Below are 27,036 nucleotides of genomic sequence, written 5' to 3'. Positions count from 1 at the left end.
GAGATGCTGGAAATACGATGGACTTCCAGGTTTGGGGGATGCATTCATGCAAACACAGAGAGCAGGTTCAGAGCAGTGAACAGTGGTGTATCAGGGTGTGAAAGCACAGCCCACCAAGCTGAGTATCCACAGATGTTTTCACAGGAGAAGTGTGAACCACCTTAACCTTTCAAGGTTTGGGAGCAGCTCTCTTGAAGAATTGTGTCAGTAGGGTGTCAAAGAGACATCTGTAGCTCCAAAGAGAGATTCTACAGCTCCTGGTTAGGAACAGCTGGCTGAGGGGACTGCGGCACGCGCGGCCTCCAGGGCCTCTCCCCTTGCCACACCGAGCCAGTGACCACAGGCTGTGGAAACAGATCCAGCCTGTGGAGGAGGTGGCAGAGACACAGCTCTCCCTTCCGAGGGGATGGAGGAGTCTCAGCAAAGTCAGGACTGGATGTAATCCCAGCATGGCCCAGGCACTGCTGTTTTTTTCAGCTGCCACGGGATCCCCTGGTGCTGAAGGCGGCAGGTCCCTGCTGGACGGGTGGGTGCCAGGGAATGTGAGGCACAGCTCACTCCAAAGCTGAGGTGGCTCAGCCTGGCACAAAGAGCCAGTGCCACAGACCCTGCAGCACCAAACTGTACCTAATTAATAATAATTCCTATTATTCAGCTGAAGTCACCAGCCCATGGCTGGCATGGACAGACCCAAGCTGAGTCTGTCCCTTGCATCCCTGAGCACTGGGCTACAGTTTCAGGCTGGCCACCAGCCCAGGCCATCCTACCAACCAGTTATGTTTCTTTCTCAGCTTGCATTTCCACCTGGGTACCAACAAACACAACCCAGAAACAGCAGAGTGTGCTTAACTCCTCTTCATTAGACCAAACCCACCCAAGATCTGTCAGACAGGTGGCCAGGTACCTCCTGAGCACGCAGGATGCTCCAGGCTTGAACCCTTTTACTCACGTGGGGAATAAACCCATTTCAGAGTTTAAAAAAGTTTAAAAAAGTTTAAAAAAGGAGGCAACGATTCCTGCTGTGGTGTGAGGGCTCTCACAGGCGACCAGCCCTGAGCCCCAAGTCAGGGGCACACATCACATGTGGGTCGAGCTGTGCCCGCCAGCCACGTGCGCTTCCGTCCTCGCTCACTGTGTGCTTCCCCGCCGGCTCCGGAAGCCCAGCAGTCCCCTGCCCTCTGCAGCTCAACCCTCCTGCCTCTTTTATTTGCAAGAGATGGGTGCTGCAGGGCTCCCCATCACGGCCTCCCTTCCCATCTTAAACCCCCCAGCTGCTGCAAGGCTCTGCTCACTAGTGTTTTTGGGCTGGGATGCTGGAGCCCATGCCAGGGGTCGAACCGTGGTGCCAGCCCCACAACCTCCAACTGCTGCCCGCGGCTCCCGGATGTGGTGTGAGGCTGCCCACCACCCTGCCCCGCTCGGACACGTGTAGCCCTGGCAGCACAAGACACAGTCTGACATTCTCATTCCTCCAACCACATGAGACAGCAGCTCTAAACCACTTAAAAAACCTGCGAAGAGTTGTTAGGCTGTTTTCCTCCATGTTTAAAAAGGAGGAGATTATCACGAATGACTCCAAGTCTCAGCTGGGGCATGCAGAGATCACTGGCCATGTGGCCCCACTGATCATCCTATGTAAGGAGCTTCTGGAACTGGAGCAAGGCTGACCCCAGAGCAGTCCTCCCTGACTGGAAGCACCCCATGGAGAGGAACCTTCCTGCACACAGATCTCAGCAGAAGCTGCTCCATCAACAGGCTCCACACCAGTGGCCAGCACAGCCCTTGCTCCCCACAAACAGGCTCAGAGTGCATGTGCCCAGGAGGGTCCAAAGACACCCACAAAATGATTCCATGGGGGCTCTGAGGATGGGATCCACTCCCACCCCTGTCCGCCCAGCCTGGACAATGGTACTCAGCCCAGGAGGGACATGGGATGCTCCCCAGCCCCCAGCCAAGGGACAGCACCCTTCACTCCTATCACACTTCTCTGCAGAGCTCTGTGCTGAGTAAACAAAGAGCCAGGCAGCAATCCCCAAGCTCAGCTTGTCCAGACAGCGCTGCAGAAGGAATGAGCGGGGCCAAGCCCCAGGAATGGGCACCGGGCAGGGCTGAGTGTGCCCAGAGCCCCCGAGCTGCACTGTCCCCGTCCCGCGAGGCACAGACTGCAGCCACGGCAAGAAAGGAGCAAACCAGAGAGATTCACATCGCGGGGCTGCAGCTCAGCTTTTTTTATTCCCCCTTTTTAATTTTTTTTTTTCCTCGCTCGGTTTTGTTCTCTGACGGGCAGGGTGGTACGGATTTTCATTTAATTTCTTTGTTTGTTTCTGTTGTTTCTTTCTTTACCAAACGCAGCTGCGCCCCAGACGCCCCGCGAGCCCTTCAGCGCGGGCAGCAGCCGGAGCAGGGCAGGGGACAAGGGGGACGCCACAGGGGCAGGGCAGGGGACCAGGCGGTGCCCCCCAGGCAGGGCAGGGCTTGATCTATCGATCTCCACGGCTGCCGGACAATGCCGGCAGCGCGGCCAGGCGGCGCCGGGCTGCGGCCTCTCCTGTGGGGCACGGCGGCGGCTGAGGGCGCCGAGGCCCGAGCCCCGCGCAGCTCCCGGTGCCCCCGCCCGGGCCATGCCGTGCCCGGGCCGGGAACCCCCACGCTGCCCTCCGTGAGAACCGCGGCACCCACCCCCCGCTCTCTCTCAAGCCCTTCCCCGGGATAATTCACCCCCAAAAAAAGCGTTTCCCCACCACCACAATCCCCCCCGCGCTGCCCCACGGAGCCCCCGCCCCCGGGCAGCGGAGACTCACCCGCGGCGGCGGCGGCTCCGGCAGCCGGTGGCTCCCGCTTCCTCCCGCGCTGTCCTCCGCCTCCTCCCCCATCGCCCTTCCTCCTCCTCCTCCTCCTCCCCCATCACCCTGCCTCCTCCCCCTGCAGCCCGGCCCGGGGGGATGGAGCCTCTTCCCGGGAAGTCGCTTCGCCTCGGGGCGGTTTCCATCCCCCCGCCGCTCCGGGCCCGGCCCGGCCCAGGGGGGCCCGCAAAGGGTGAGAGCAACACGAGCCTGGGGGCTCGTCCCACCCCGGCTGCACGCAGGAGGTGCGGGGAAACTTCCACGGCAAAAAGTGAGGCTGGGACAAGCGGGGCAGCGCCGTTCCGAGAGGAGCCCGGCTCACCCACTGCTCCAGGGTCTCATCCACATCCCCGTCCTGGAGCCCACGGAAGCCTTTTGCTTCCCAGCATCCCGAAATTCTCCGGCAGAGCCCCAGGGCAGTCGCGGGTGGGTGTGAGTGCTGGGAGCGTGGGCTCCCTTCGCTCTGCAGCTGCATCTCACATCTGGCAGGACAAGATGTCAACCCACCCCCACGGGCACGGCTGCTCTCTAAAATGATGTCAGTGAAGCTGAACGAAGAAATTAGCTGTCTCCACAACTCCTTCCTGCCTTATACCTTGATCCCAGAATGTCCCAGCAGCCGAGGGAAGGGCCAGCCACAGGAGGGAAGCTGGGCTGCACCCCCTGGTGTGGGGTGATGTCCAGCAGTGCTGTTGGGACTCTCTCCTGTCACAGCCAAGGTGAAGCCAACCTCCCTCTTTTGGGCTCCTGGGTCTTTGACAGTTACTTTGACTTACCCTATGACCTTAAGACTTTCTCCCTGCAGTTCCCAGATTTGCATTCCCAGAGAAAGGCCTGCAGGTGATGAAAGGGTTAAGACAGATGTGCACATCTGCACTCTCCAACACCCAGAGGACTCCCTTTCCCACGAGCAGCCCCTGCACAGCCTGCAAGCCCTGGGTTAGTACTTGCACTCCCTTTTGGACCTGTCACCAGCATCACCAGCCTCTGCCACACTCCTGCACTTGAAGCAAGCCCTGCCACCTGTGCCAGTGGCACCACAGCCACCTCTGCTCCGATCCTGCCTGTGGCTCTAGCGTGGTTGTCACCTTCCCTCTCTGCTTCCGGACCACCAGCAGTGGCAGAGCTCCCTCCAGCCAGCACAGCCACCCCACCCCAGGCTGGCAGCAGCCCTCCCCACCACGCTGGGCTGGCAGCACCCTCCTGTGATGCCCAGCAAGGCTGGCACAGGCTGCTCTGCAAATGATGGGTGCTGAGAGGGGGGCAAGACCCACATGCCCCACTTCAGCAAGTACCACAAACAGAAATTTCTGAGAAACCTTCACCCAGCACCCAGGCAGGAAACCCAGCCTCAATCTGCTTGTGCTGCAGCTGCGTGCAGATTTCTGCCAGATTACACCACTTTTTATGACTTATTAAAGCTCTAACCCCTATCAATGGGCATTAGTGTTTTAATCTCTCTAATCTCCAGGAAAATCCAATGCTAGATGCCAAACCAGCCTTGCCCCAGTAGCAGCTGGGTCTGTTTGCAAGCCACTCCAGCCTTGTTTTAGCTGGAGAAAGGCAGGAAAAGGCTGTGCTGAGCTCACTTAGGTGCTGTGCTGCACAAAGAGTAAAGGGAGGATCTCAGGTGTGATGGTTTCCTGTCCCTGCCATTAAGTTCACCACATCTGTGGCTGTGCAGGAGTTAAGCATCAGCACAGGGTTCACATGCCCAAACTGAGACCAGCAAAGGGGTGAACACAGCGTGCTCAGCCACGTGAACCAACTCCTTGCTCCTCTGAGTTAAATTTTAATTGTTTCAGACTGAAATCATGGCCATACTTTAGTCTTGCCTGCAAGGGAATAAAAATAACCACAGAAAAGTTCTCCCCATGGTCACTGAAGCTCTGAAAAGACATTTCACAGAAACACAGACTGGCTTGGTTGAAAGGGACCTTAAAGAACATCTAATTCCAACCACGGGCAGGGACACCTTCCCCTAGACCAGGTCCTACCCAGCCTTGGACATTTCCAGGGATGTGGCAGCCACAGCCTCTCTGCACACCCCCTGCCAGGACCTCACCACCCTCAGGATAAAAATTAGGGCACATGGGAACTCAACACTGTGTACAAGTTGTTTCCCAGATTAATTTCCAAATAATATTTTGTTTCAGCTCATATCTCCTCCTCCCCAGGAGCAGCAGGTGGTGAGCCAGCAGCTCAGAAGGACAACAAAGTGTCATCCTTGGCCTCACAGCAAGCTCAGAAGGGCTTTGGGAGCACTGCTGGTCCCCAGGATGGCTCTTGGGGACTTTGGGGTGTTTGCACACAGGAGGCACTCACAGAGTGACAAACAAACTCCCGTAAGAACAAACCCCAGAGTTTCTGGGATTTGTTCCTACAGGAGCATCTCCATTCCTGTGAGGAGAACAGGGCTTGTGCCTCTCCCACTGCTCATTCCTGGCTCTGAGCACAGGCAGGACCGACAGGCAGAGGAAGGAAGCAGCTCCCAGGGCAGATCAGCTGGAGAGGGATTAAGTGACTCGCCCAGGGTCACACAGAAATCTTACAGCAGAGCCAAGAACTGGATCCAAATCCCCTAATTAAGGGTTTTAAAATCACAAACTCATTGTTCTTCTCTTAGAAAAACCTCATAATCAGAGTTAGGAGCAGTTCTAACAAGGCCTATTGCTGTTTAAGTTGTATCAAGGGATTTGAACTAACTACAGATCCAGCTTTTAGCTTGCAACTAATCTGAAATGTTGAGGAAGATTCCTGTCTGGCTTACACAACCCAATCTGTCCTGTTTATGGGACATCCCTGATGGTGAAAGCATGTCACAGCCATGTCCCCATGTCACAGCCACACCGTGCAGGGCTGGTAGGGCTCACTGGAGAACACTCAGGGGTACACCAATGAGGGCTGCAACAGTCCCTGAGTTTTGGGGACAATCCCAGCCACAGTCCTTTGCAGCAGAAAGCTGCCCAGCAGTGGGGCTGTCCCCCAGCAGCCCTCCCCTGTGCCAGGCAATGCTCTGCCCTCAGCCAGCTCCAACCACAAATCCCCAGCTGTGAGGAATAACCAAGATCTGCAAATGAAGGCAGCTTCACCAGCACTACCCAGCCTGTGAGCAGCCCTGCCAACAAACTCCCTTCATCCCAAGCTGCCCAGCTCCCAAGAAAACATCAAATCCCTTGGGCACAGGCAGCACGAGCAGGACGTGTTCTCTCACAGGAATGCTGAAGGGACATTTCCAATTTTACTGCACCTCAGCAAGCCCCAGTTAAAAGTGCACTGTTAGAGCTTAGGAAATAATTTTTATTCTTTAAATATTGCTGCAATGCTGACTACCTGCCAGTCCCCAGCGACTTTGACAGACAGATGGAAATTCTGCCAGCTATATTTATAATCTCAGATCAATAGCAGAATGAAAAGCACATCCAGAGACCTTGGTGGAGCACCAGCAAACTCAGTGGAAAGTAGCATGACCAAGAAAAGGACACAAGCTTGCAGATCACAAGACCAGAAGTCAATTCTTTTTAGCACTGAAAGAGACACCATCACCTCTAGCAGGAACAGAAAGGATCTCCCAGTGCCAGGAACACCTAAAAATGACCCCAAAGCTTTTCTAAGAGCCTGAGTGCAGGTCTGCAAGTGTTACCACCCAGGGAGGGCTCTGGCAGGCAGCCACCATGGTCCCTTCAGCAAGGGCAGGGTAACTCCCAGAACATCTCTGAGACTCACAGATCAATGACATTTCCTCCCCTCTGGCTGTAGTGAACTCCCAAGTCCAAGGATGATGCAGGTTGTTTTTATTTTAAGCTACCTGGTAGCTCCTCTGAGCAGCCCATATCACACACACCCCTGCAGGTAACCCACCAGTTCTTTCATGAAAGCAACTCTTTGGTGGCTTAAATCTCCCCAGAGAGAGACAGGGCAGTGGAGCAGCAGTAATATGGCAATGCCAGGAGCACCCCAGAGCCCTCCAGAGCTCAGGGAATCCTGAGCAGCACAGGGAGCAGCCACCCCTCCATCCTTGCCCATAAGCAGCACCCAGACCCTCCAGCACCACTGCACCGTGGCTGTTCTCACACTACAGCCAGGAGTGCCCCAGCTTCCACCACACCAGAACCCAGAGCCTCCTCCAGCTGGACATCTCCAGGCCTCTCCCACTGTCCAGGAAGGAAGGAAGGAATTGTTTCACACGCTGTCACCAGCCGTCACGCGCAGCTGGCACCGTGTCCTTGGCGTGAGTCACCCTCTCCCTGGAGAGGCCGTGCCTGGGTTCCTGGTGTCACATCCCAGCAGTGTCCCTGCAGCAGCCTCCCTTCCTCTGGCACAATCCTGCTGCAGAGGATCTGCAGGCAGGAGGCTCCTGACCGTGCTTGAGCAATCCAGCGTTTTCCAAAAGGGAGCAGGCTTTGCTAGGAAGGCACTCCACAGTCACAAACATTTGGAAAAAGCAAGAAAGAACGCCATTCCCCCCAAATTCCTTTTGCCTCACGGGGGGCACTGGTTGGGGCACTGCCATGCTGGTTTGGACAGATACAAAGCACACTGCCAGGTACAGGTTTTGCTCAGCAGGGACAGGTCTGCCTTGGCACCAAAACGCTGCTGCTCAAATCCCTGGGCCAGCTCTGCAGATGGCACAGCCCAGCCATGCCCAAGGAAACACACTTGGCTGCTTAGGAGCAATCCTCACCCCTCCTCCTCAAAGGCATGATCTGCGCCATCAGACACCCCCACAGATGACCACAAAAGAACAAATTATCCTCAAAAGGGGTAAAGCAAAACTCTGCACTTCACCCCACCAGCATTCCCTGCATCCCACTCCCTGTATCCTGCCCTGTGGAGAGAGGGGAGCAGGTGAAGGGAGCCCCTCAGAGAGCCCCACCACCACCTCAACTCTCACCACCAGCAGCATGGGCAAAGCAGACCCAGCAGCAGGGGCAGAGGATGAGTTTGGTGAAAATAAATCACCTTTTCAGGGGAAAACAGCAAGGAGTGAAAAATTCCACTGCCTGAGTCACCCCAAACTTGTTCAAGTAGTTTAAATCGTGTTTCACTCCAAAGTGGCATCTCCTCTCTAGATGGGGAGATGCCCAGGCAGTGACATCCATGGGGGTCACAGCAACCCCCTGGCACAAACCAAACTGCAAAGAAGTTGCTGGGGTGCCCTAACAGTCCCTGCAGGCCACGTGCAGGGACACACATCCCTGCAAGCTGCACATAATGGGCCCTTCTCCATGCTTTGTCTGCTGCCCCTTTTTAAACCTATAAACGTTTGGAGGTAAAGAAGAAAGAATTTAGGGCATCCTGAGCCTGAAAAGAAGGAAAACTCTATTCAAGCTGCCGGGCTGTCTCCTGCAGCTTAATTAATAACAAGCCATCCCCAGCGAGCTGCTGCAGGGCCAGCTGTCTCCTCGCATGGAGGTGCCTTGCTCCAAAGAATAGTGCTTTGTGTTTTGATGGGAAAAGGTCAGGAGGATGGGGGGGAGGAGGAGCACGGCTGGGAGGGAAATGTGTTGCCTCCCTGCAGTTCCCAGCGCTGTGAGCCAGCCCTGCTCGGTGCCCATCTGCTGCTGGCTCAGCTCTGGGAGATGGTGGCACCCCTCCGCCAGCCTTGGGGTGATCACGTCCTAAAGCCCAGCAGAGAGAGGGACACAGGGAGAATTCTGTGGGCTGCACTCCCCCCACTGCTGGGAGCTCCTGATGTCTCTTTGACACGGTCCAGGACCCCCTCTGGGGAAATCCCTGCCCTGCTCTTATCAGGAGGCTCCCTGATAAGAGCACAGGACCAGGCTGCAGGGAGCAGCACTGTGTGCCCCTGGCAGCTTTTCCAGGCCACCAGAAAGGGACGTTTCCTGCTACCATTTGGCTTTTGAATAAACAAACAAACCAAGCCAGGCTCACAGCAGCAGTGGAGGGATCCAAGGTGATGCAACAATGCAGCATGGTGGGGAAAAAAATGTAAAATGGACCCAAATCTGGTGTGTGAGATGCACACAGCCACCAGATTGCAGGGCATGGCCATGAAATACCTTTTTTTTCTGCTTGGCCACAGAGCCCAGCACCGAGTACCAAACCAAGACACCTCCTTGGGTCCTGGGCACCACAGCCAAGGGCTCCTGGGATACCTATGGATGCTCTCTGGCTGCCATCACCCTGCTCCTGGCTGGTTATCCAGCCTTCCAGCTCTCCTGGAAAAGTGATGCTCCTGCCCCAGCCCAGTGCCACGCCAGGCTGGGCACTGGTGCCCAGGGAGCATCACTGACATGGTCACTGACCCCCAAAGAGCACACAGGCAGCTCTTGTGCTCTGCCAGCTGGCCTGGCCTCTGCTCTCACTGTCACTTCTCCCGCCCATGTCCCTCTGTGCCATCCCACAGCATGGAGACACCTCTGGTGCCAGTGCAGGACTGGGCTGCAAAGTCCCATCCATTTATCTTGGGGGATAAAGAGAGAATAAAATGGCAAAGGCAGCGGGAAGCAGCATTAGGGAAGGTCCCTGTCCCACAGACACGTCCCCTAGCCAGGCACCAAGGCTTTGCACTTCATCCCCCACTGGGCAGGGGGAGGACACAGCCCACAGTGTCCCCACAGTGCTTCCACCCCAGGACAAGGTCCCTGTTGCTTAGCAAAGGGCCATTCATCAGCAGGACTGTGTGGGACGACAAAGGGTTAACCCACTGCAGCTGGGCCAGAAATACCAACCAGGACAAAGAGAGACTTCATGTCACCCACTCTGCAGGAAGAAAAAGGGGCCTTAATCCGATTCCCAAAGAAAATGTGGCTTTTACAGCCCCGCCTGAGCAGGGCCCTCCAGCAAATTTTGCATCTACAGCAAGAGTTAACCCAGTCTGAGTTTGAGAAGGGGCCAGAAAATAGGAAAGGAAATCACTTTTCCACAAGTTTGTGAGAAGGGAGAGCTGGGTGGAGGCAGCAGGACCCAGGCAGCATCCCTGCAGCAGGAGCACAGGGACACAGATGTGTCAGCCTGGAAACTCTGATGGCCCCAAAGCATCCCCAGAGCAGCCAGACCTGGGCAGTGCTTTCCAGGGGATTGATCAGGGGCTGGAGAAAGCACCACTGCTGATTTCCCACCAGCTGCTAGAGATCACAGTGAGGAACCTGTGAGCTCCCAGCACTGCCTGGCATTTTGGGGATGATTAGGACGAGCCAGAAGAGAATTTCAGAGCATTAATGGCAGAAATATGCCTCATGGCCATGAGGACAGGGACACCAGGGAACCAGCTGGGAGGCAGGCACTGCTCACACCCTCTAGATGTGCACAAACCCTCTGCCTTTGCCTCCCAGCTGGGCACACATCCCACAGTGCCACGTCCCTGCCCGAGTCACAGCCGAGTCCCTGTGGTCAGTGTGGTTTGCCAGTTTGGCCCCTCTACCCTTACCTTGAAATGCTACATGCCCACTCCCCTCCTGATTTTTGGACAGACACTTCCAGGATGCCACTGAGCTGTACTTGCGAGATTAACTCTTTCACTCCCATTTTGGTGATTATCTTTAACAAACTAGGTCGCTTTACTGTACTCTACTCCCCAAAGCCTGACAAATTTTGGGGATAAATGAACTAAAGTCCAGTTGAATTCAGCTATAATTAACAGCACCCAGCAGGCTCAAGCCCAGGAGAGCCAGCCTTCCCTCTCCCCTGAACTGGAGCAAAGCTCAGACACGTTACCCAAGGAGCAGCAGCTCCAGCCTGTGTTTCACCCAGCCCTGACAGGGCTGCATGCGGCGTCGGGGCCATAAGGAAATCACAGCATTTAAAACCACAGGCTATAAAAATTCCACCGTGCTCAGAGAAGGGAAGTCTGGATTCCCCATGGAGAGGCGTCCAGGAACCACTGCTGCTGGGTTATTGGCCACCAAGCCATCAGAGCCTGCCACATGTGCATGCCTCGAGCACATCCTGGGGAGAGGGGACGTGCTGAGGGGCTCTGGGGTCAAACACATTCAAACCCCACCACGGAGCTACCCACGAGCCCCACAGGGATTTTGATCTCAACATGGGAAATCACGGATGGCAACTACAACAGCATGGGAGAGCTCAGAGCTCCCAGGGCTAGCACAGTCCTCCGTGTGCTCCAAACTTATTTTATCTGTGACATGTCCTTATCTGCACTCAGGATGCCCTTACAGCAGGGCACACACCCTGGGCACATGTACTCCTGCTGGATGGTGTATCCCACACTCTGGAATCACACCTGGACAAGGCAGCAGCGCTTAGGGGTTCACACATAATCACAGTTCTTGCTTTTTTGCATTTTTACCTTGTCGCCAAACCAAAGCTCAGCCCAGTGTTGCATGCACACATAAATGCCCCATTGCCTGGCTCACCTTTCTCCCAGGGGAATTTAGTCCATCAACCAACAGTCATTAATTAGCACCAGGAAACTCTCAGCCAGCACATGTATAACAGCAGCACAAAATCCCCTCCCACCCCAGAGCTGCACCACCAGTCTGCTCCCTCCGCCGCACCCGCCATCCACAGCAGTAGGAATTCAACAAAATTCAGCAGCTTTAACTCAAAACTTGCCTGGTGCTACGGGAGGCTGCTCCTGTGCTCCTCTGCTCCGTGTGTTCCTGTAAGCTGACCCTGGAAGCAGCAGCAGCAAGCCCAGGGTGCTGTGCAGAGCACAAGGCTGCTCAGCTCATGGATGGCTGGATACCCGTGGCTCCAAAGCAGGGATTAGGGGAGAGATGGAACGACCTGCTATTTACAGAAGGGCTGACACAACACCGATGAAATCGCCAGGAAATGCGAGATGAAGAGCTCGGTGTGTGCAGGGAGCACAGGGCAGCAGTAGCAGCCCCATTGCAGCCCAGCTGCTCCCCTGGCCCAGATCTGCTCTGCAGAACGAGATAGTCTCAGCCCTGGATACGTCAGCCCAGATCCATCCCGGATGCTCCTTCCCCAAATGAAGTGTGGTCACACTGGGATGGATATAAAAAGCCTAGCCTGAAATCCTCTGGCATGAAGCCTTTCCTGCAGCCCCGGCTGCTTCCAAGGGCTGTTTGACAGGGAGACTTTGGGATGCAGAGGGGAGAAATTGGGATACAGAGGGAAAGAGCACTTCCTGGGGGTTCACACTGACACAGCCCGGGCTGCCATGCCCAGCACCCCCATCCTCTGCCAGGCAGGAGGGAAAAGCCCTGTGCTTGGAAATCCAGGTGGTGCCACCACGTCACCCAAACACCCGTGTCACAGCCACTGGGCAGACAGCCATCAGGAGCGGTGAGACAAGGCTTCAGGGGGGATTTTTAATAAAAAAAATAAGAAAAAGGAAAAAAAGTGAGGTTCAGAGCTGGGCTGGTTTGCTCCAGCGCTGTGACACAGCACAGAACAAACTGTGGGGACACAGCGGGACCAGAGTGTGACCCTGCTGCCACCCCCGGGCCCCAGGGACCATCGAGCCTCTGTGTCCCCCCTCCCTGAACCCACATGCCCTGTCCCCAGCCCTGTGGTGTCCCCATTCCAATGACACCCCCACCTGCCCCCTTCCCTGTGCTGTCCCCATCCATCCCCACGGCATCCACATCCCTGGAGTGTCATCATCCCTTTGGTGTCTCCAACCTTGTGGCAATCCCACCCTCAGTGTCCCCAGGGCTCTGGGTGATGCCACTGCACCCCACAGTGCAGAGGGGATGTGTGACCTGGCACAGGCTGCAGCTCAGGGGCAGGGTGGGCAAGAGGAGAGGGGAGCAGGAGGCTGTTTTTGGGGAGCACTTCCCACACAGGCACTGAGAGCCACGGAACAGGGCTGGGCACAGGATCCCTGCACCCACCAGAGCACACAGGGAAGCTCAGGAGGTGAGTTTTCATCAGGACAAGGGGCCATCAAACACCAGGAAGTTTCTTTTCCACATCAGTTCACAGCCAACTTCCAGGGCAGAAACCAAGGAGTGAGGCTGCCCTGGGCTGCCAGGCCTCCTTTACATCACCAGACACACTCCCCCATGTCACAGCACTGCCTTTGCCAAAAGAAACGTGAGAGCAGCTCCAGCAGCCCACAGAGCCCTCACATCTGCCAGGCTGGCGAGGCTGTGGCAGCCCCTTCCCACCTGGAAAAGGCAGAGGCTCTGCTCTGTCACACTCACTGCACCTTAAAGGTCAAAGGGGTTTGAGGTTTTCAGCTCTGCAGGATACAGCTCTCATGTCTGACACCCTCCTGAAGCTGACAGCAGAGAGTGCTGCTGACTTCAGCCTATTCTTGGGGGTCCAGGTCCCCCCACAACCCCATGAGAACACTTGGGAATCTATCAACCAACATTGTTTAACCTGAAAAAAAAAAAGCACTGAGGGCTTTAAGACCCCAGATCCAGAGTTTGGGACCATTCAAGCAAAGGCTGTGGTGGAAACTTATTTTCTAGGAACTTATTTTGCATTACCTGCACAGATGCAAACCACATCTGGCCCCTCCAGCTGGGGCAGGGCCCCCAACCTTAGCAGGGACCCCAGCACAGGCAGCACCCTCCCCTTCCCTGGCACTGCCAGCAGCCAGGGCTGCTTCTCCCCACAGGGCTGCAGGAGCTGGCTGATGGCACATCTGCACCAGGGCCCCATTCTGCTGCCACCCTGTGTCACCCCCAGGAGCTGATGCCACCCTGTGTGACTCCCCTGTGCCACTCTCTGCCTGCTCAGGTGGTGCAGAGGCTCAGCCCAGCACATCCCATCCCACAGGGAGCCTGAGGAGGCTCTGCCACCTCCCTCAGCACAGGCCCTGACAAACCATTCCCCTGGGACAATGCCTGCATCATGTCCTGCTCTATTTGTCCCCTCCTTACCCTTCAAACCCCCACACACCCATTGCACAGCCACATTTAGCCTCCCCACCCCAGAGATCCCCACTGGCACAGCTGTGGAGACCCCAGCACAGCCCTTGCCACAGATTTTCACTCCCTGAGGCTGAGCAGAGCTCCAGCAGAGACTTACTCAGCCAAGGATGATGATGAGGATGATGCACGCTGCCCAGTGCCCACGAGAGCCAAGGATGCTTCGGCACCTCTTTCAGCTGCTGCCCCAGAGAGCCTCCCCCCAACTTCTGAAAAGTTTCCCTCAATTCCCTTGCAGAAGGTCTCACAAAGCAGATCCCTCCTGGCTCTCTGCCTCCCTCCTCACCAGCAGACATGAAAAGCACTCGAGTTTCTCCCCGGGTAACGCGGGTAAAAGGCTCCAACATCAAAGGCACCACACAAGAGCTCTCGCCCCCCCATTCCTCCCAGGCACCACTGCTGGGGCTGCCTCCCTTGAAAGCACAGCAGCCTCAGTGGTTGAGGCGCCAACTGTGCTGAAAACACAGTTTTGATTTTTTTTTCTGCTTTTTCTTTCAGTCTTTTTTTTTTTTTTTTAATCAGCCACAAACTGGGGAACTTGGGGGCAAATCTGGGCCAAGCTCTCCTTTGGGGGCAACACAACCAGCGTGGTCTGGTGGGGTTTTGCCCACTGTCTGCTGTGTGGTCACCCCAGAAAAAGAGGAGCAAAAATATCCCTGGTGCCAGTCCTGCCTGCTCATTGCCCAACACCAAAAGAAGCCACTGAGTGTCCTGAAGCAAAACCACAGGCACCCTCCAAGTGAGCAGATTCCCATGGATTTCTCAGCAGCCTCTGCAACTCCTGTCCCCCAATCTGCAAAACTGAAACAACATCTTCCCCTGCTTGGTGAAGCACTTTGATATCACAGCAAAGCAGGGTGTTTACCTTCCTGGAAACAGGGAGCAGCATTTACACCCAAAACAACAAAATTCCGGGGCACAGGGAGCAGTTGCAGATGCAGCAGGAACAGCCACGGATCCAAAAAATGAGGAGGACTAGAAAATAGCTTCAAACACCGCAGGGATTTCAAAAAGTCCTAGGAGCACATGGTTTCTTGGCCCGTTTCAGAGCGTTCCTCATCCCTCCATCCCACACAGCAGTTGTTCCTGCCAGATCACTGCCTGCCCGGGAATGCTGGGTTCATTTTATTGCTGGAGCATGGAAACAAGCCTGGTTTGCAGGGGGGGAGGTGGGAGGGCTCTGCTGTTTAACACTTGGCTGTGTTCACGCTGTGATTAATATCACCCAACACACAGATACCAGATGTGCTCGGGGCAGGCTGGAGCGTATCCTAAATTGCACCAAGATGGAATTTTTGGGCAATTTTCAGGGAGTGCTGAGGGCAGGCACTGATGGGAGAGCAGAGATTTACACAGATAGGCAAGAAAAGAGAATTCTGTGGGGTTATGGCACTGGTCATAACCCCTGGGCCAGCTGCAATGCCATGGGCTGTGCTTATAATCAGCACCTTGTCATTTTGGGGGCAATTACACCCATCCCCATCCATCTGTGGGTCTGATTTCCACATGCTCACAGCAAAAACCACTTCAGTTTTACCCCTGTTTCTGCTGATCTCACAGAACTTTACCTCCAGGAAGGAATTGCTGGCTCAGGAGCAGCAAATCCTGGTAAGGTTGGAGCTCTCCATGCTGCTTCCCACTGCAAGTTCACTCCTAAGCAAATCCATCAGCTGCTTCTCCCCACCCCTGTGGGGAGGAGTGCCCTGGGGTCACCTACATGGGTGTCCCTTTAATTAGAACCAAATCCTGGAGCAGCACTGGAGATTCATTCCAGCTTTTTGGAGGCCACACACTGCCCTGGTGGACAGCTGACCTCGACCAGGGCAGCTCTGGCTCACTGCTGGGTGCAGGGTGGTGTGGGGCTTTGCCTCATGGCCTGGCCCTGTCCAGGGTGACACAACCAACACTTCCCCAGGATGAGGAGCACCTGGCTGTGCCAAGCAGCCACGGAGCAGCAAAGTCCCCTGGAGCTCCACCAAGGGACCCAACCAGCAAACACAGGGGCCCAAGTAAGGAGGGATCTGCTAGAATATCTTCTCACACAGAATATCTCTCTGTGTGATGCCCCAAACTCTCACCAAGGGATTTCAGAGACCTCTCTTCTCTGTGCAGGGCTCCCTCCAGCTGATCCCACCTCTGGGACATAGCTGGTGTCCTCCAAAAAGGAGTTCAGGCCATGCCTGGACCTGCTGGTTTTCATTTTTCTTCTTTGCCCAGATTTGAGAGCTGAGCTTTGGGTCATTCTCACCTCCCCCAGACCAGGTCAGCCCCACACAGAGGTGCCCAGCTGTGTCACAGCCCATTTCAGTAGCTCTGGGTGCTGCTGATGACACGACAGCACCAGTGTCACCAGGGCTGTCCCACAGGACACAAACCTGAGAAAAAAAAGAGGGTCCAGGGCAGAGAAAACAGTGCTAGCTGTGTCTTCTGAAAAGAAGCAACAAAACACAGCATTGCTACTCCCTGAAACTCCATGGACATGCTTGCTGCCAGCAGGGAAAATGTGGGAGCCTGTCTGTCTGTCCAGGCAGGACCTGGGCGTGAGAAATCCCAAATTCTGCTTTCCACAGGGCTGCCTTTGTGCTTCTGCTGAAATGGTGAAGTCTGGTTGGCACCTAAAGCCTGGTTTGGGGGTTCACCAGGGCAGGAGGGAGGGGCAAGTCCCTGCAGGCTCCCAGCTATGGCTACAGAGGACTTCACCGAGTGAAGCATCTCTCTGTTCCTCCTCCAGTTTTTCCCACCATGGGCCCGTGCTGTGCATGCAAAAACCAGCGCCGAGTTGTGAATTTACACCCAGAAACCAAAAGTAAAAGATCTCCATTATTCACTTCTGTGAGCAAAGGTTAAATCCTACCAAATACATCAGCTTTTGTGGACAGGACAAGCGTTTGGCAGCCAGCAGGAAGGAACAGGAACGTGGGAATTCCTCCTACGACTTGGCAACAGCCTCTTCCCCCAGCACGGGAGCTCTCTGGGGTCTGCTCAGCCTCTGCCAAGCTAAGAAAGCCCCTCATTCAAGCACTCAGTAATCTCACAGGACATCCTGTAGCTCAAGGAGTTGTTTAAATGAGGGCCTGGATGGATTCAAGCTGCCTAATTGTTGGAGAGAGCAATAGGAAAGGTGGGGTGGCAGAGCTGTGGTGTCCTGACCTGCTCCTTGGACAAACCCCTCATCCCACGGAACACAGAAGGTGGCTACAGCAAATCAGCTGTGCTGAGCTGTCACACCATGTCTGCCTGCAAAGGGCTCCACCACAACGTGAAAGAAGCTGTGAAAGAAGCTGTGTTAGCATTTCCTGGGAGGTCTAAGAGGGGCATCCTGCCCCGCCCCAGCTGCTCCCATCCTCCCACACCCCGTGACAGAGCACATCTTGGGGTTTGATGCCCTTCCAGCAACAGGGTGAGGGGGCAGTGCTGGGCTCAGAGGCACAAGGAGAGCCAAGAAATACATCTGAGAAGGTGTTTAGGCACCTAATTCCAGTTAGGCTGTAATATTCCTCAAGAGATTGCAGAAAACAGATAGAGAGATAATGATGGATGGATGGATGGATGATGGATGGATGGATGGATGGATGGATGGATGGATGATGGATGGATGGATGGATGGATGATGGATGGATGGATGGATGGATAAATGATAGCTAGCTAGATGGATAGATAGATAGATAGATAGATAGATAGATAGATGATGGATGCATGATAGATGGATGATGGATGGATGGATGATGGATGGATAGACGGATAGATAGATAGACAGATGGATAGATAGATAGATAGATAGATAGATAGATAGATAGATGGATGATGGATGGATGAACCAGTATTTGAGAGATGTTTTGGGGCAGACCTGCATCACAATCACACCAAGTGGGGAATGAAGCACTCAGCACCCTCCATGGACTGGGACCAGCACTCAGGCCAAGGGCAGTGTCCACACACACGTGACAGAAGCATTTGCTGGGGAAGTGGAGAGACCAGCACAGCCCCACTCTACCTCCCTGCCCTTCCCATCCCAACCCATGCTCCTCCAGAGCACATCAGGGCAAGGCAGAGCCCCAGCCTCAGAGAGCCTGGCTAAAACTCCCTCCCTGGGCTCCAGATCCAGGAGGAGGAGGAGGAGGAGGAGGGTGCCTGGAGCACAGCAGAACGCTCCATTCACGCTGCACCCGCTCCAAAATGCATCCACACACCTCGCTGCTGCTCCCGGAGCTGGAACAGCCTCCCAAAGGGACTCGGCTCCCAGCACGGCTGCACCTTCACCTTCATTATGCATCCACACACCTCGCTGCTGCTCCCGGAGCTGGAACAGCCTCCCAAAGGGACTCAGTCCCAGCACAGCTGCAGCTTCGCCTTCATTAGGAGCAATTTTGGGATTCTCAGTGGCTGCTGGAGGATTGTGAGTGAGCCCAGACCATACTCCTCCTCCTGCTCTGCCCACAGCCTCCACCTCGCTCCTCCTGCACCTGCAGACTCCCAGACACGACCCAAATATTTTTTTTTATCCAACCCACAACATTCTGAATAAAATTCCCTAATCTCCACGTAAAGCAGGGTTTGGAGAAGCTTTCCATACCAGAGCAGTAACCCTGGGGAGCTGAAATGTGACAGCAGCAGGAGCCCCTCCGTGCCTGCCCTTCCCCAGGCTCCTGCATGCTCCCACTGTCCCAGCCCTGTCCGTCTGTCCTGGACACACAGCAGCTGCTATTCCCTGCCTGGCCAGGTAGATGGTGCTCAGCCGGCACCGAGCGGGAGTTCCTCCGAGCTGGAAGGGCTCCCATGCCTCTGAGTCAATAATCCAGCAGTGATTTTCACTGAGGAAGGTCCCGCTCCAGCCCCGGACAAACGGGACCAACTCAAACCCAGCTCTCACGGATTTTCACCTTTCGCTTTGTGAAAAATGTTTTTGTGATTCGTGTCAGTTGGCAATGGAATCAGCAAATCCTTGTATCTGCTCTGTCGAAAATAGACATAAAGAATAGTTTTGAAACTTTCTGATGTCGCCACATTTCTCTTCACAGAGAAAAGCAAAACGTAATTCTTCCGAGGATTTCTGAGATTCACATTCTCTGACCCTCAGAGAAAGAAAACCACAATTCTTATCTCATTTGCTGTACCTGTGCTATACCAAAGTAAAATACAATATAGAGATTGTTTATCCAAAGTGACAGTGGTTTGTTTCCTTGGCCTGTCAGGGCCAAGAATGTGTGTGTGTCAGGACTGTCAGCTGACAGTCACGACAGAGTCACAAAATAAACAGTTATATACAAAGATAAGTGCTTAACAGGTTCAGTTTAGATGTAATATAGTATAGAATAATATAGTATAATAAAATAATTAATCAGCCTTCTAATAAAATAGAATCCTTCTCATCATTTCTGCCTGATACGGGGGCCACTTTGATTCCATATTCTGACTGAATAGCCAAATAAAGCATCAAAATAAAAGAAGTATAGCAGAGTAAAAGAGATGAGGTAGCAAGATGACTGATGCCCAGAATAAAATAGAGGGAATTGTGGTAAATCTAAGTGATATTGCAACAAAGCAACTAAATGCTTTTGTATAATAAAAAGCATAATGCACTTGACAAAATCCTGTAGCAGACACCAGTGAAAGTCTCCCTCCAGACAACCACAAGGACAGGAAGCCAACGACCACCTAGAAAGATGATGAAATTGCTGACCCAGCTTATTGGTATTTGCTGATTCAAACTAACCAAGCACATTAGAAAATGCTTTGTAGGCTTAAGAACAGTATATATACTTTGCTGAACTTGTAAGTGGTGTGTGCCGTGAGTGAAGCGGTGACTCCCCGGCCACCCAGCGCTGCTTGCTTGCTTTCTTTAAAATAAAATACATAAAAATGAAATTCAGTTTAGTTATCAAAATTTTATATCAACTTCAGCCTGGGAGATGGTGGATAAACTGCTACAAATATTTAATCAGAACCGCTGCTGCTCCAACTCCCATTCTCTGCTGGAAACTCACTCCGATGACATTTCGCCCCACACATCTCCCACAAAACCCAAACACAGCAAAGCCCCGAGGAGCAGGAAACAATTTTCTGGTTTTTCCCCCATAAAGTCGGGGGGTGGGGGTCAGGGGGACCCTTGGGGCCCCTCGTCCTGCAGGAAGCTGCCAGGCACAAGCAGCAGGGGGAGGGGGTGTCCAGGCTTTCCATCCCATCACCCCAGGGTCACCCTCCCCAGCCAGGCCGGATGTAGGATGTCTAATATTTCTCCAGTTCTGTTTTAACACTCACACCATCTTGGGAGCAGGAAGTTTAAGCCATTTCCTGCAAAGCATTGCTCTGCTCTTCAAATATTTTCAGCCTCGGTGCAAACTGTTTTAAAACCTAGCCTGGCAGCTGGGAGTGTGAAATCAGAGGAGGGGCTTGTCCGGGGAAAATTCGGTTTGTGAAACCTATCCAGTCCCTGCTGCTGCAGAGCAGCAAAATAAATATTGCTGCGGACAATAAAAGAGAGCAATTAATCTTGCATGTCTGAAAAATGAGAAGGAAAAGCAAGAAACTCCAAACAATGTTCTCTGTGCCTCTCCCAAGGGACACAGCACTGGTCCCCAGCAGAAAGCCACAGCCACATCCCTCCTTCTCTCTGCAGCCACGATTTGAAGCTTTCCCAGCTTTGCTCTTTCAGAGGAGCCCAAATCATGGCTTTGGTTTGCTTGCCCCATAAATAATCTGTCCCACACATGGGCTGAAATAACCCCAAAGAGACCCTTCCCTCTCCTCCAAGTGGAGGAGAACACAAATGTTCGTTCCCTGAAGCGCTGCAGGAGAATTTTGGGCAGTGGCAGGGCAGAGCTGGAAACCCCAGAGACCCCACAGGCCAGCAGAGCTGAGCCCCACATCCCCCTCAGCCCTGTCCCCACCCCACCCTGAGCCAAGGATGGGGACAGATGGACCCAGCTCACCTCCTGCTGCTGTCCCTGGCTGCTCCAGCCCCGTGTAACCCGTGAGCTCTCCTTATCTCCTCTCAGCTCTTCTCACAGGGACACGGGGCCAGGAAACAAAGCCATGCCCCAAGGCCCAGCAAAGGGCTCCCCTGAGCTCCCACTCGCAGGGCTGCTCCTTCCCAAGACTTTTCTGTCCAGGAACCGAAGGCACGAAGCAGAAAGGAAACCCCAGAGCTCCTCCAGGGCCCTGCAGGGACCCTTCACCTCCCAACCTCAGGGCGTGCACTCCTGGGCTGTAAATAAACTTTTATTTACTACTCAAAGTAGGGCAAGGAGGACTGGTTCCCTGAGGAATGGTGGGAGGAACATCAGTGTTATGGCAGGATCTCAGATTTCATCTGACTCCACAAAGCAGTTCCTGGAGACCTCGGCAGGAGCCACAACACCTCCGCAGTGGCCACATCCCACCCAGATCCTCACTGCCCGACCAAATCCTGACCCTGCCAGCTCAAACAGGGATCTCTCAGGGGCACAGGTCTGCCCAGCCACCCTACACCCAGCACTGCCAGGCTTGGAGAGAACAGGGCTGCAGCAAATTCACCTCCTGCATCCCACAGAGCAACACAGAGCCGAGGTCCAGCCCCTGCAGCTAATGATGGATTCACTGCTGCCCCCAGGACCACCCACACCCCTGACGTGCTGCCTTATCAAGGTTCCCATCACATCTCAGAGCACTGAACTACCCAAAGCCAGGGCATCACCCTCAGCACTCAACTGCATCCTCTCATCTTCTCCAAGGTCACCAAAAGGGGTGGTCAGGGGGTCTCGAGGCCGGTGTGACCCCAGGGAGGGCCCCAGCAGCCTGTGAACTTGGCCTCCCACTTCCACCCTGTTTATCTGCATGCTGGGATGCAGGAGGAAGCAAGTTCAGCCAGAGTTTGTCTAAACAATTATGTTTTATCAGAAAAGCTGCTCAGATCTACTCCTTTTTCCCAGGACGTATCTGGACAATTCCAAGGTACTCTTCATTCTCCATCCAGCCTGCAGCAAATGGAAGCAGGGGAAGAGGACGTGAGGCAAGGAGCATCCAAATCCCCCTGCTCCTCCCTCAGTGCCAGCAGCCTCCAACACTCATCAACCAGAGGCACAATCCATCCCAGATCTGCTCCCCACGCTCCAAAGTCTGCCTTCCCAATCCTTATTTCCCCTTCAAACTATGGGTTTCTCAAATATAGGAGCGAGCAAGGTCGACTGGCAAGGTTTTGATACAGAAGACACCTGAAACATCCCTTTCCTCCCGGACAGCTCAGGACCTCCCTTTGTAGGGCCACTCCAGTGACATGAGCAGGGGCTGCTCCCACCCTGCACAATCCCACAGCACCTCTGGAAGCAGGGCCAGCTGATTCCTAATCACCAGCTGAACCTGGAAGTGATGCCTCAGGTTTTAGTTTTATATTTTTCAGATTCTGTGCTGCTTTAGTGTGAGCTCTCTCCACAGGGCAGGGAGACAAAACAATTCCTGCTCCAGCTGGGGACCAAGGACAAATGATTCAAATCTCAGCCCAGGAGCACAAACCCCGTGGGCTGCAGAGAGAAAAACAAGGATGGGACTGCAGGGGCTGCAGCTGGGATTGGACACTGCACTGCAATGTGCACATGGAGCAGAGCTGAGCCCAGGGAGAGACCCCGTGAGCATTCGTGCATTTTGGGACCATTTTGGTTCATCTTGAATGCAGCCCTGGCTGGGCTCTGGTGCTGCCCAAGGTGCATCCATTGAGGAGATCATTTAATAAATCCCTACTTGATTCTTTAACTCTGTCCAGCCTCTGCTCCAGGTCAGCCTTCAGAAGGCATCAGTAGAAGAAAGAACCCAATGCAAGGACTGACCCTCAGGTACCTTGAGCTCCCTGTTCCAAAGGAGAAGTTGGAAGAGGGATTCCTCCAAGACAATGAAGGAGTGGACACCAAAGGCAGGATCCTGACCAGGCTCTCCCCCCATACAAACTTTTGCCATCTCAGTGTTTTTGTGGCTCTTGGTCCATGAACTGATTTCCACTGCAGATGAGGGGAGGTGCCCTGAGTGCATCTCACACGAGATAAGAGCATGAGCCTGCACATCTGTAGCTTCAGAGACTGAAACCAGAGACTCATCCTGTGCCTCCATGTGCCAGAGCTTCAGACAAAGGTCCAGAGCACACCAGCTCCTCAGTGCATCAGCAGAGAACAGCACAAGCTCCCAGATCAGAGCAAATGCCCAGCAGAGTGAGGAAAATTCCCCACCCAGAGGCATAACACACAGGGGAAGCAAACACAGGCAGGGCTGCAACCCCAGCTGGGCAGGGCAGCTCCTGGGATGTCCCTCCAGATCCACCCAGCCCACATGAAACACACCCCAGGTATGGACCCCTTGGGCCCAGCTCTGTCTCCCAGCATGCCTGGATAAACCAAAATGATTCAAGAGGCTGAAGCACTGATGCATGTGACCCTGCAGAAACCCTGGGAACTTCTGTGCAGAGACCAGTTCAGAAGATCAATGAGATGAGTGACCCAAATTCAACCAACCCCAAGCAAAGCAGCTCTCTCCCCACATCCCTCCTTTAAAACCTCTAACAGATGTAAGAAAAGCTGGGCCCAAAGAAGTCTGAGCACAGGCTGCAGTCCAAGACCAGCTGCTTTTTCCATTTATAGCCACATTCACTTCAGCTTCACCACAGCATTTTGGACAACTTAGAAGGGTCTCTGTGTCTGTTTGTTTGCTGGAGGAGTGTAAAGAACACAAATGGCTCGCTGTCATCTTATCTTTTCTTGCTCACAACAGATCGTTTGATCTTCTCAAAACAAAGTTATCTCTCTGTAATCTCAATTCAGTCTTCTGACAGAGTTTATGGAGCTGGCACTGCACCCAGCCTTGGTGTCCCTTCAACCACTGGCCAACAGAAACATCTCAGGCAGGGACAGAAGTTTAGAAATAGGTTAAAAGAGAATTATTCTTTAATTACAGGAGGTTCATCACCACTGCCATCGCTTCCCTCCCCCAGCAGACAGCAGAGAGTCACAAAACCAGCAGCCAGGCCTTACTGCAGGAGATCAAAGCAAACTCTTTGTTTTATCTTGGCCGAGATAACGGATTTTATTTGCCTTATCAGCCTGTAGGATGATTAACCTAAATGTGAGAAAGCTGGAGGATCCAAAGGGGCTGATGGGTGGGGAGCATGTTCCCCAGCACGCCTGCCATGGGCTGCAGACATGCAAATACCACAGGATGAACAGAGGAATTCTGGGCTCCTACATGCCCCCTCAGCCAGGGCTGTGTCTCCCTCTGTCTTTCAGCACCACCTGGATGAACACAAATCCCACAGCAGGCAGGAGCACTCACTCCTTTTTCAGCAGCAAAGGCACCTCTGTCCAGGGGCTGCCCCAGTTTTCATCACACAGGGGAGTCACAGAATCACAGAATTCACAGAATCACTGGGTTGGAAGAGACCTCCAAGACCATGGAGTCCAACCCAGCCCCAGCACCTCAACTCAACCCTGGCCCCCAGTGCCACATCCAGGCTTTGCTGAACACAGTCAGAGGCCCCTGAGGGTGCTCAGGGCTCACACCCAGCTGCAGCACAGACCCTGAGCCCCAGCCAGGTGACCCTGCAGTCAAGCTCTGCCCTCTGCAGACACATTCACCCCTGGATCCCTCCTGCAGGGCTCAGGAGGTGAGGAGATGACATGGATGGATGCACAGCCTCGCCCAGACCCAGCCCAGCCCTGCCAGGTCATTTAGGCCAGGGCCAGGGTCACTCTGCAGCTCAGCATGGAATCACAGACTGGTTTGGGTAGGAAGGGACCTTAGAGACCACCCAGTGCCACCCCTGCCATGGCAGGGACACCTCCCACTGTCCCAGGGTGCTGCAAGCCCTGTCCAGCCTGGCCGGGGACATTCCAGGGATCCAGGGGCAGCCAAAGCCAGGGCCTGCCCACCCTCACTGGGAAGGATTTTATACCAATATCCCATTTAATTCTGCCCTCTGGAAGTGAGAAGCCTTTGCCCTTGTCCTGTCATTGCAGACCCCTTGTCCTCAGTCCCTCTCCAGCTCTCCTGGAGCCCCTTCAGGCCCTGGAAGGGCTCTGAGCTCTCCCTGGAGCCTTCTCTTCTGGTGAACACCCCCAGCACTCCCAGCCTGGCCCCAGAGCAGAGGGGCTCCAGCCCTCAGAGAATTTCTGTGGCCTCCTCTGGGCTCCCTCCAGCAGCTCCACATCCTTCTGATGTTGGATGCTGCATCCCCAGCTTTGCCCTCCCCTGGTCTCAGACACCAGGGAAAGGAAGTGGGGACAGGGCAGAGGGTGTTTCCTATGGGAAACTGCCCCTTTGCATAATGAAGCCCCACTGGGGAGGTCACTGCTTTTCCTAGGAGCCCTCGGGCACTCCCAGCAAGGCAAACAAATCCTCCTGGGGCTGGCTGGCTGCAGTGGCCAGCCTCATTTCCTGGGGTGTATCCTGCCCAGCTGGAGATTCCACACGGGACAGCATCCACACAAAGTGTGCCCACACAAAAACACAGCCAAAACACAGCCCAAAACTAACACACCTCAAAAACACAGCCCAAAACAAACACAGCCCAAAAACACACACCTCAAAAGCACAGCCCAAAAACACAGCCAAAAACACACACAGCCCAAGAACACAGCCCAAACAAACACAGCTCAAAACACAACCTGAAAACACAATCAAAACACAGCCCAAAAACACAACCAAAACCAAACACAGCCCAAAACACAGCCAAAAACACCCCAAAACACACACAGCACAAAAACACAGCCTACAAACACAGCCAAAAACACAACCAAAAACACAGCCCCAAAAACAAACCCCAAAACACAGCCAAAAACAAACACAATCACAACACAGCCCAAAAACCAACCAAAGACACAACCAAAACCAAACACAGCCCAAAACCCAGCCAGGGACAGGGCACAGGCGGGCAGGGGGAGCAGGCAGTGCCCTCCCCGTGCACGAGGTGTCCTGATCAGGCAGTGTCTCCATGATGGGACACATTCCTCTCCCCCACACATGCTCCCACTCTTCTTTCCATGTCACTGGGCCTGCAGGTCTAGGTTTTTCCAGATTATCTCATTTTTGGCGCCTGTGTTCACAAACCGAGACTCAGCGTTTCCCACTCTGCCCCTCCATTTGGAATCCTGGGCTGTAGGAATTTTCCCATTAAAAATAAAAATAATAACAATAAAAAGACTGTCCATAACCTAGCCTGAATCTGTCAGCTGGTTTAGGAGGAAACATTTCCCTACAGCTTTAATCTCTTTGCACAGTTACAGAGCTGGAAATGGTGACTCACTGCAGCTCCACTCAGCCCTGGGCTCTCCATCCCAGGGAGCCTGGCTGTGTTAACAGCTGTCCAAATCCCTACAGCCCCTGCAGCCCCACACCTGGTGCCACCCCAGCAGCACAGGACAGAAGAAAAGTCACCCCAAGGTTTGTGTGGCTTCACTTCTCCATCCCTGGGTGTCCATGGCAGGATGGAACTGCAGCTCCCACCACGACTTCCCAGCACACAGCAACAGGTCCTTGGTTCTCACAAGGATTTCAGTGGATCTCAGAGTTTGCTTCTTTCCATTTTTAAGTATTTGTAATTGTTTAAATTTTAACCCAACTCTATGGGAGCTCTAAGGAAAAGCCTTTCCATAAGGGTTCTAGCTGGAAAAAAAGAGTGCAAACAGTTGAATTGCTTCACTCTCCTGATGCTGCCCTGCTTGTTGTGCAGCAGAATAGATGGGGGGGACCCTGCTGAGTTTTAAGAGACACCCAGCACCCTGTGTGGCTGTCCCAAAGGGGCCAGGGGACAAAGCCTCCAACAAAGCTGAAAGCTCAGAGATGGTTCAGACTGTTTTGCACAGACCCACATTGGGACACAGAGGAAGGTCACATGCCTGTTTTAGGTGTTTTTATCTGCCCTGATTTATCCAAACAAGCTCCAGAGCATCCTTGCCACGAAGGCCCACGGGGCAGGAGCAGAGCAGTGGTGGGACAGAGCCTGCCTGGCTGGCTGAGGGCTGTCCCAGGGCCTGGGCAACCACAGCAGCGTGTGAGGAGACAGAGAGCAGCATCACATCAAACCAGCTTTGCCTGCTCACCTGGGAGTGCTTCCAGTGCACCACCTGAGACCCCAGAGCTGAGCCATCAACACAAACAGCTTCACACTGGGGAAAGAGCAACAGACTATCAAACCAAAATGGAAAGCATGAATTTTTCTGGAGCCAGCAATGCCTTCCCCCCTCTTCAAGCCTGACCACCACACGTTGCAAGGAACAAGAGAGGGCCAAGATGTTCAACCACACAAGCACAATGCCAGAGGTGGGAGGCACAGTGCAAGGGGATGCTGTGGCAGATCACCCATGACAGATTTGGTGTGGCTTTTCCTGAGGATTCCTGAGGAAGGG

The 27,036-nt window shown here is 54.0% G+C and overlaps 1 protein-coding gene across 8 annotated transcripts in view; it reads right to left on the bottom strand.

Moving 5' to 3' along the window:
* SEPTIN9 (septin 9) overlaps positions 1-27,036 on the bottom strand; it is a 127,737-nt gene that overhangs the window by 22,577 nt on the left and 78,124 nt on the right. The window contains exon 1 of one of the 8 annotated variants that reach the window (XM_039716265.1): positions 20,608-20,857. The exons of 5 other annotated variants lie outside the window; for them this stretch is intronic. The gene's annotated coding sequence lies outside the window, so the exon portion shown is untranslated. Of the gene's footprint in view, positions 1-2,801; positions 2,875-11,381; positions 11,543-20,607; positions 20,858-27,036 lie in introns of those variants that run through there. 2 more of the 8 variants (XM_039716266.1, XM_039716264.1) reach the window with 2 other exon arrangements.

Source organism: Passer montanus, unplaced genomic scaffold (genome assembly GCF_014805655.1).
Source record: "Passer montanus isolate IOZ18808 unplaced genomic scaffold, ASM1480565v1 scaffold35, whole genome shotgun sequence".
Lineage (NCBI taxonomy): Eukaryota > Metazoa > Chordata > Aves > Passeriformes > Passeridae > Passer > Passer montanus.
This window is presented reverse-complemented; position numbering and strand designations above follow the sequence as displayed.